The sequence below is a fragment of the Peromyscus maniculatus genome, chromosome 19, assembly GCF_049852395.1.
Source record: "Peromyscus maniculatus bairdii isolate BWxNUB_F1_BW_parent chromosome 19, HU_Pman_BW_mat_3.1, whole genome shotgun sequence".
NCBI lineage: Eukaryota > Metazoa > Chordata > Mammalia > Rodentia > Cricetidae > Peromyscus > Peromyscus maniculatus.
Genome location: NC_134870.1, coordinates 12,465,928 through 12,473,953, shown reverse-complemented (window position 1 = coordinate 12,473,953; position 8,026 = coordinate 12,465,928). Strand labels below are relative to the sequence as shown.

Below are 8,026 nucleotides of genomic sequence, written 5' to 3'. Positions count from 1 at the left end.
CCCTAAATTATCAGCCTAGGCTAGAAATAGCTTGAAGTCTTTTCAAGATGAGGCATCTTCTATATTTCAGTTTTGTGTAGGATGTGTTTAAAACTCTGGTCATATCATGAGTGGACGTATGAGTTATGTTTGTCACTTTTTTTCCTGACACAAGGTCTCCTGTAGACCAAGCTGGCCATAAACTTTGTATGTTGCCTAGAATGACCTTGAACCCCTGATTGCCCCACCTTCACATCCTGAGGACTGGAATTACATACGTTTACCACCTCACCTGGCTTATGCAATAGTGGAGATCTAGCCAGGGCTTCATGCATGAGAGTCAAGCACTTTGAAAACTGAACCAGGCCACTCTCACTACTTTAAAGGAGTAAGTATACAAGGTACATAAATGTCAAGCAATAGGTGACAGTTAGTGGTAATACAATGGATACAGATTTGTAAAGAGTAAGAGCATAACATAGGCAAATAAAAGGCACCACAGACTACTACAGAACTGCAAACATAATATGAAAATAGGCTAAAGTATTGAGCTTACTGAATCAAAAGGGACAGAAAGAGTCAAGAGAGGTCATCATTTCTGTCAAATGTTAAAAGAAAATGTTAAAACAAAAAATGTATATGTGTGTGTTTACCTGACTATGTTTGTGCACCAGAAGAACAGAGAACTAGTAGGGGCCAGAGGAGAGTGATGGATCCCAGGAACTGGAGTTCTAGCCAGCTGTTAGCTACCATGTAGGTGCTGGGAACTGGATCACAGTCCTTCATAATAGCAGAAAGTTCTCTTCACTGCTGACACATCTCTCCAACCCTAAAGTTTACAAGAGCTAAGAAATGTAGAGGTGGAGTCCTCAGAAGAGGTTGTAAAATTATTTTTAATTTTTATTATATTTGCACTTCAGACTTACAAGACTGTTAGTGTATGTGTATTACTTTTCAAAAAAAAACACAGTTTACAGTTGTGGTTATTTTTTTGTTTTGTTTGTTTTTTAGAAAAGTAAAAGTGGAAGAGCTGGTCTATAATGAGAAGGCTTCTCTATATTCATCAATAGGAAGATATATGAAAGAAGTGCTGTTGGGGGCCATCTTCTGAAGGAAGACTGGCAGAAACTCCAGGATCGCATGTTCTCCAGAGAATTGTTAAGGTGGTGAAGGGAGCCCAGGTTATACAGGTGAGGAGAGATGTCATAGATGACGAAAGAGCTAATGGGGGAAGAAAATAAACTTTATTAGAGTGCATAGCGTGTTCAGAGATAGTGGTCACTGTGCTTCAGATTAGTTACAACCCAAGGACTGGCTTCCTGTAAATCTTTATTTTTACATTTCATTTATTTATTTGTGTGTTTGTGTGCATGCATGTGGATAGTGCACGTGCCATGACACTTGTGTGGAAGCCAGAGGAGAATTTGTAGGAGCCCATGCTGTACTTTCACCATGTGGGACCCGGCGATCAAATCCGGGACTTGGGTTGGACACTATGTGTTTTCACACCTGCTGAGGCATCTCACCAGCCCCAGATATGCTTTTCAAGAGACTTCCATTTCCCTATATTATATAACATATTAAACACAATTCTAGCTTTTCTTCTACGTCTCATTCTCCTCTCCCTCTTTTGTTGAGCACTGCTCACTAGCTCACTAAGGCAGGATGGTTTTACAGCTAGGATATTAAGAATATATATTATATTTCTAGTGAGTTAATGTTTTTATTAAATACGGAACAACATTTTGATCTCAAATGGAATTGCCTGGTGATAAATGTTTTGTCCTCTTAAATCACAGTATTTCTGCCAGTGAGCATTGCTGTGACTAGAATAGACTAAAAATAAAAGACTCTCCTTTTCTCTCCTCTCCCCCTTCCTCCCTCCCCCACCTCCCTCTCCCATCACTGTCTTTCACTTCCTCTTTTCCTCTCTTGCATATACATGAGACTGGGAATTCTTCTTAGAATTGGCAAACAGGACCCAAAATCTACTTAGGACCAATTTTTCTATTTACACATTAAACAGGCTGCTGCTGCTTACATGACTGCCATTTTTTACTGTAACAGGATTCATCTATTGTTCTTTATTAGAGCCTTAAAAGTAAGTAATGTCTTCTTTAACCTCCAGAGCTGTGCCAGTTCTTGTAACATTACTGCCCTTGCTGTATTAAGGACTACAGATTTCACATTTGAGGATCTAATTTTCAGAGTTCCTCTTCAGTTAAGCAAAGTGTGCTAGGGTTAAGAGAGATCTGGCAATAGGGGGAGATGTGGTGAGGATGTTAATCTGCCTCAAGTGTGGAGTGGAACCTGCATGATTTGGTAACCAGCTAGATGTTAAGAAGGGTATAGTAAAACAAGAATTCTTTCTTTCTTTCTTTCTTTTTTTTTTTGAGACAGGGTTTCTCTGTGTAGTTTTGGTGCCTGTCCTGGATCTTGCTCTGTAGACCAGGCTGGCCTCGAACTCACAGAGATCTGCCTGACTCTGCCTCCAGAGTGCTGGGATTAAAGGCATGTGCTACCACTGCCCTGCTAAAACAAGAATTCTTTAATTAAGGTTCCAGGTGTTTGGAACTCTGAGCCTTTTCGGCATCTTCAGGGTTTTGGGTCTTGAAGATTCCTTGAATATTCATTTTTTATCAATCACAAAAGAAAGAAGAGAGAAATCAGGCTTGGAAGAGTTCTGGACATTTTAAATATGTATCCTATTTAAGAATTTCTTGAAATATTCTATCAAATACTTTGAATCATCACTCAAGAGAGGGATTTGGTATTAAGTTAGTGCAATTTTATACAAGTACATTAAAGATTAATAAAGTGCTATTTAGATGGTTGCTTACAACAAAGTAAACAGACAGTAGATGAAGGATTAAAGTATAAAAGAAACTTTAATGGCAGACTATGGAGGATCTTGTGGAACTGTCACATATCCTAGCAAGTATCTGTAACTCCAGAACTCAGATGTCTGAGATCTGAGGATCATGGGTTGGAAGCCAGCTTGAGCTACAGAGGAAAAAAATCTGTTTCAAAATAATACATAACCTATGAATATCACCTTTTAAATTTTTTATTTTTAAGTGTGTGTGTGTGTGTGTGTGTGTGTGTGTGTGTGTGAGAGAGAGAGAGAGAGAGAGAGAGAGAGAGAGAGAGAGAGAGAGAGAGAGAGAGAGAGCAGGTATCAGAAGAGGCCAGAGCAGTCTGATCTGGACCTGGAGTTAACAGGTGGTTGTAAGCTGCATGTGCTGGGAACAGACCTCAGGTCTTCTGCTAGAGTAGTAAGCACTTTAACCACCGAGCAACCTCCCTAGCCCCAGAAGACCACCTTTTATGAGCCAGATCTCCCCATTAACCCAGTGCAGGTCTTTGTCCAGCACTGGTGTACCTTGTGACTAACAGTAGGAATTTTATTCCTTGGTTTATTAGTCACTGCCAGAGTAAACAATGAAGGTTTGACTTTTACTTCCAAATGCCATCATTTTCTGTTTGTGCTCTGGCAGTAGCTTCCAGTGCATACATACAGTGTGGGGACCATGCGTGTTAACTCCAAATAACGTCTCTTGTGTCAGGTATACTAAGTCTCATGGTCTGTTGACATTAACAAATAACTTCTCTCTCTGGATCTTCCCAGTGTCCATTTCTGGTTACTGTGGCACCCTGGAGCCTCAGTCAGAAAAGGTCTCAGGCCAGAAACCAGGCAAACACCCGCTTCACTTCATCTTGTATTTTCTCATCTCTTGCGGTTACAATTTTGCTTTGCTTGTTTTCAAATGCTCCAAAAGGGGAATACCTTCTGTGTTTCTGTCCAGTTTATTATCTATGACGAGAAAAACATTCTTTAGCAGATACACTTGGGGGTTGAAAGCAATTCTTCTGAAGATTCGCAGTTTTAACAAATAATTATGCACATTTTTTGCAAGTCATAAAATTCTTCATGAATATTCTCTTAAAGGCGTGTGGCTTATAAATTAAAACACCTTCATCTAGTGAATGCCACAGGTAGGCAAGTTATATTTAATTATGTTTGTGTGTTTCTTTGTGTGGGTGTATGCACATGTGGGAAGGTGACAGAAGATGCTAGAGATATCTGATATAGAGTAGTTATAGGTGGTTGTGTCTGTGTGAGGGTGCATATTTGATTTCTCATATAGGTATCCCTCTTCAGGCGCCCTATGACAGTGGCCAAAGTCTGCCCTCAGCAAACATCTAGCATGGAATGGAGTATTACTCACTCTTACTTAGCAGTGTTTGATTTTACTAGACTTATTCATCTGAAATAACTGCATGTTTGCTCCTGTGGTCAACATTTTTGTCTCTGGGAATTGCTGACATTACTCTTTGCTGTTAAATATTTAGTATTTTAGCATGGGTGAAGCAATGCATTATTTTTATTTCCATGTCTGGATAATTCTCTTTAGTATCACCTCCTTCAGGTTCATGTCTTTGCAAGTGGCAGCACTTGCCTCCTGGTGAAGACGGAATAAAATAGACCTTTCATTTGTGTGTGGTGAACTCTGAAACACTGACAGCTTTTGCAGTTCACTGAAGGCGGACGCACAGTGCATAGTATGCAGACCTGCTTGTAGCTCTCATCTATTGATTACTGTAGCAAAAGCATCACAAGGGAAAATCAGCTCCAGAAACCATAGCCTGGAACATTCTGGAGGAAGCCAGGCACATGCTGCCAAGTCTTCTCCCAGTGGACCACCTAATCTTCCAGCATTAAGTTATGGCCACATGAGTGAAGTGATATTTACAGAGAGGTTCATTAGAAACCCAGGGCCCTGGCTTTTAGACTCCATGCCCTCTGCCTAGCCTGAGTCAAAATCACAGACTTAATAGAAAGAAAGCAGGTGTTCAGCATAAACCATTGTTTGCACAAATCCTTTAGGTCCAGTGAGTCATTTTTATCAATTATGGAATGGTGGGAACTTTCCTGCAATGGTATTCCCAGACCCTGGCAAAGAGCTCACCTTACAGGGGTCTAAGGAAAACAGTCTCTGGCCTATCAGGTTAACTTTTCTGTATAATTTGATATCTCTAATTTATTCTGCAGGGAGATCCAGAAGCTAAAATGACATAAGACCTGTATTTTAGGGACAATGAGCCTTTGTTGCATTTCTCTCCCTGAAAATTTAAGTTTACGTTTTTAAAATAACAAAATCTACCACATAATATTGATCTTTCAAATAACTGCAAGGTATATTGATACCAAAGGAAGTGGATAATTACACAGTTAAGCCTCCTTATACCAGGATGTCAAATCTGGTAATTTGCCTACTTGCTAGAAAGTACCTGAAATTCTAAAATTACTCTCACCACTTTCATGGTCATTTGCAGCAGGCAGAGGACGCTGAGAAATTTGAGCCTAGCAATACATGCACTCATTGCTGAGGCTAAACAAGCTGGGCCCTGCCTTCTTTTACCAACTTTCATGTAGGGAGAACTCCTGAAAGATGGTAGGGATAGCGTCTGTGCTGCAGGAAGTTGCCAGTTCCCAGGCCATGTGGGCGGCGTCTGATTTCTTGCTTGTGCTCACATTCCTGGGATGGCAGGCTACTTGACACTTCTGAACCTTATTTTCTTTTTCACAAAATGAAAAAAAAAAGGGTAGAATCCATTAGGATAAGTTCATCTTAGGACTTAACACTATATTTATAGAGATAGATATAGATTAGACACACACACACACACACACACACACACACACACACACACACACACACACAAAGCCACTAGGAGCAATGGTTCAGTATTCATGAATTCAGTGTTCTCAGCAACATAATAGAACTACTGTGAATAATGAGAACCAACTGTGTATATTTTTATCTCATTCTTTCATTATGTGTTGAATTTTCTTCTTGCTGAAATCTGTGCTTTATAGGTTTTAGTGTGTGTTCAATAATGTTAAACTGTATTAACCTTTTTTATTATAAACTGATTTAATTTTATCTTCTTTTGGAATGATAATTGGTTTCAAATTTAGCTTTAGGTGGGCAATTTGCATGTGGGATTCTACTTTATCCTGGCATGATCGGGCTGATAGAAAGCTGCTGTGTACCTCCTGTGTACCTCAGACACTCTCTTTCTGGGGTGTTTTATAAATCACTCTTCTTTGATGTTTTGCAGTTATACCATAATGTGTCTATGCTTTGATATTTTATTTTTATTTTTACTATTTTTGTTTAGCATTTAGAGCGCTACTAATTAGAGTGTTGATTAATTTAATTTTTAAAAATTTCTTTAGCTCTGTCTTTTAAAATCTTGCTTTTCTCTCAGTTCTTCTCTGGCCACTGAGCCCGGAGGCCAAACTGGCCCATTGCCTACTGTTGGAAATAAATGTTTGCTGGAGTTCAGCTACCTATTTGTCTTTGAATTTGGCATAGCTCTTTTGACACTGAGGTGGCACAGTAGAATATGAGAAAAGACCAAAGCTATCTAGCCTGTGATGTTTGGAAAGTGGAATTCTCTGACTTTTTACAGGAAAAGAACTTAGCTTATCCCTGTGCTAGAGATCCTCTTAATGATGTGAGAAAGCAATATTCACTACAAACATCTTAACTTGTTTTTCCTATATTTTAAGGATCTATTTTATTTTTTAACTATGTGTATGTCTGTCTGTCTGCCTGCCTGCCTACCTGCCTGCATATGAGCACAGGTTTCCCCTGGGGACCAAAAGAGGACATTGAATCCCCAGGAGCTTGAGTCACAGGTGGTTGTGAGCATTCATTGTGTTTGGTTGGGATGAAATGTGGGTCTTCTTCAAGGACAGTTTGAGATCTTGACTGCTGAGCCATTTCCCTGCCCCTTCTTCATTTTTTTCAAATATTTCTTTTAATTTTTGAGATTATAATATTACATCATTTCCCACTTATCCTCCCTCCCTCCAAGCCTTTCCATATACCTTGCCCTGCTCCTTTCCATGGCCTCTTTTTTTTCTGTGTGCATTCTTGGCTTTCCAATGTCTTTATTTACTTCAAGATTACAGTGTTAGGTTATTTGTTTACAATTAAAATACTAATGACATCTCAAATGTTTTAATTAATTAACCAAGTGCAGATTGCTTATGATTCAATTTCTCCTTTTCTACCCCAAATAACTGTTATTTTTTTATAGATACTATCTTTTAGTTTTCTGTATCATCTACTGGAACTTGAACTCTATGAAGGTAAATCTTTATATCCTTCTTCTCTTGCTGTATTCACCAAGGCTTGTGTCTATGTCTGAAACAATTTGTTGAACACCTAGGACTCTAGATATAGTTATTTGAGCATTTGGCATAAACTGTTCTATAAGTGCCATGCTGGCCAAGGTAAATTATTCCCAAATTGTTAATTATTTTCCCTCAGTGTTTGATATTGGACTTAAGGCTCTGTGCATAGCAGGCAGGCACTCGATCATTGAGCTACAGTGAGTGTTTGGCTGGCATGTTTGTAAGAATACCATGTTTTCACAGTGCAGAAGGAGGCCAGGAAAGGGTATCATGTCCCTTATAATGGGATTTACCATTGCCATGAGGAGTTCTTAGGAACCACAGATCTTTACTTTTTAGTTTTGGTTTTGGGCTTGGCATTCACACTACTCTTTGCCTCTCTTGGGTCAAGTGTTTCTTTACGTTGAACTCTTCCCATTGTTGTATAAACATGCTATGATGATTCCCAATGTTCTGACACCCTCCTTTATGCCACACTTCCCTGTACCACAGCTCATGGTTTACAGAGCGCCTCGGGAAGGTTGGCTACTCTGCTCCATTTCACATCCTTCCATTCTACTCACAATGCATTCTTTTGTGTCACTGTTATGATCTTACAGAGCTACGTACCTGACATTAGCAGGGTAGTTGTCAATCATTGCTTTATCCAAGTATTAAAAGCATTGGACACAGTTGGTCATATGCTTTCTGTTCTGAAACATTTTTGTTATTGTGACAAAGTACTCAAGGAAAAACAGTAAGGCAGATTCATTTTGGTTCATTTGGGTTTTACTCCACGGTTGCACTATCATTTAGGGAACTGTATTGAGTCAACACATCGTGGCAGAGACATGTGGC

General features: G+C 39.4%; 1 long non-coding RNA gene across 1 annotated transcript; it reads right to left on the bottom strand.

Annotated features, from left to right (window-relative positions):
• Positions 1–3,655: 3,655 nt before the first annotated feature.
• Positions 3,656–8,026, bottom strand: LOC121824004 (uncharacterized). Its single transcript, XR_006065734.2, has 3 exons — positions 7,799–8,026; positions 5,296–5,559; positions 3,656–3,793 (listed from the first exon to the last, which is right to left on the bottom strand). It is a non-coding gene; the product is annotated as an uncharacterized LOC121824004 (long non-coding RNA).